We start from the raw sequence: 2,196 nt of genomic DNA, 5'->3' as shown, positions 1-2,196 counted from the left end.
TTAAAAATTAAATGCGCGAAAACAAGATGTGCGAAATTTAAACTTGCACAAAACTTTTGTGGTACCTTGTTTCATGTACTGAGAAGCATGTCTTTCCTAAAATAGAAGTTGTGTAAACAAACTGCCAGAAAATTAATTAAAAATCACAGGTAAAACATTTAATAAAACTCTAGAAATTAAGCACCGACGAGTCAATTTGACAACGAAAATCGGAGGTGGCGATTATTTAGTACTGCAGAGTAGTGAAATTGATTTGGTCTGTGTTTTTAGATCTTTTTCCAAAAATACGCCCTTGTACAAACAAATACGCCCTTGTACAGACCTTTTTCTAATAGTTGTTTACGCTATGAAACGCTATGTTAATTTACCAGCCAAGTAACTTAAGGGGTAAAAAGGTCCTCTAGTCTGATGTTGCTTAGATATTGTTTACAAAAAACAAAAAAAAAACAGCGTGTAGTCTTCTTAAATTGTTCTCCGTTTCCTACGATATCTTTCTATTCCTAATCCTATTTAACTAGTTGTTGCAGACAATATTTCATCTTCGCCAATCGGGCAATTTTAGAATAATTTTGCAAGAACATTTGCAGGACCCGATTTTGTCATTTTTAACTACAAACGATCCTAACTCAACTTCATCCTAAAACCTCTTTTCGATATTTCGATATCGGCGGCATTGATTATAATATCAGAAGGGAAAGGTCCTAGGGATGATTCTACTCGTACAACTTGAAGATATAACCCGTATACCGGCGTCTTATGATTTTAGCGGTCAAAAACTTCCTTCAAAAGTTCACATCGCCAGTTCTTTCCCCAAGCCACAACTAAACCACGTCATAGCGAAGCGCTGCGGTTTTAGCATTCTTATTTAGATATTTGTTGATATTGTAAGCCTGAATGTCGAGGTTTGATAAGATAAAGATTTTAAAAAATAAACGAAGGAGGGGTAATCCAATAACAACATGGGATTCTCTATCTCATGACAACTCCTCCCCAAGAACTAATGCGTGTTAAAAAAACGTTGAATTTATTTACAACAGAATAATCAAGACACTCCGTTTACATGAAAATACTTCGAGTGATGCAACTTGATGACGATATAAAGAATTAGTAAGATATACACAAGAAGAGTATAAAAATAAATAAGAAGCTATAAACATTAGGATCTTTCTCCAATAGGCGGAATATTTTGAATAATTAGCGTGAAATAAAAAGATTCTGATTGGTTACTTTTGATTGCCTTAAAATAGGGCCAGGTAAATGAAAATACTTCGCTCAAAATATTCTGCTTTATGGGAATATACTTTTTAGTGTGAATATATGATATGTACAGTATAGTATATAACAATCAGTGGACTGAAGGGGACTGACCCAAACCTTTACATTATAAGCAGTCCATGTAAAGTTAATGAAGGAGCCACGAAATTTTGCGTTTATTCGGTGTGGAAAAATGACTTTGATAAACCGTCACCGAGAAGGATATACGCGTTGTCTACCTGCTCTTGAAAATAATGCCGCTACCGTTAAATTCTCGAGTAAATATAGCGGGATGTCATAAATGTGCTTGGAAGGATCAAAATGGTAGCCAAACAAAAACAAACCAGTACCAACTTAGACGAAGTACTTTTTTCTAAGTTCTCCATAGTAGATGTTAGTTCTTGTAATAGCATTAAACATCCTCTCATGACTCGAACTTTCACACGTACTCCTGGTTCACTCTCCACCGTTTCTTGTTCAAGATTCATCAAACGCCCAAGCTCAAAACCAACATTCAATTGCTTGATCTCTATTATACGCCCTGAATGCGTTTTCTCTCTATCAATAAGAAATGATAAAACGCCCATAAATACAAGGGCAAAGTAAAGAAGCAGATTATCAATTAACAATGGAATGGCGTTATGGGCGTAATAGCGTGACTTTAACGAACGTGTTGTGTAAAATAAGGTAATCGACAATCCTGAAATAACAACGAGTGCGACGACACACGCCATCTTTGTGATGAGCACCGACATACATAAGTTTGACGTCGAATATAACTTTAATGTTTGACGAATTTTCCACCACATTGCAATTCCCTGGGGGCCACTGTTAACCAAGGTAGTGGTGGTATCACTTTCGGTGGCATTAAATCGCTTCCACTCGTTAAGCATAGATATTTTCCATAAAATAACAAAAATAAAGTATGCGGAGGAGAACAAC

Source organism: Hydractinia symbiolongicarpus, chromosome 10, assembly GCF_029227915.1.
Source record: "Hydractinia symbiolongicarpus strain clone_291-10 chromosome 10, HSymV2.1, whole genome shotgun sequence".
Lineage (NCBI taxonomy): Eukaryota > Metazoa > Cnidaria > Hydrozoa > Anthoathecata > Hydractiniidae > Hydractinia > Hydractinia symbiolongicarpus.
This window is presented reverse-complemented; position numbering follows the sequence as displayed.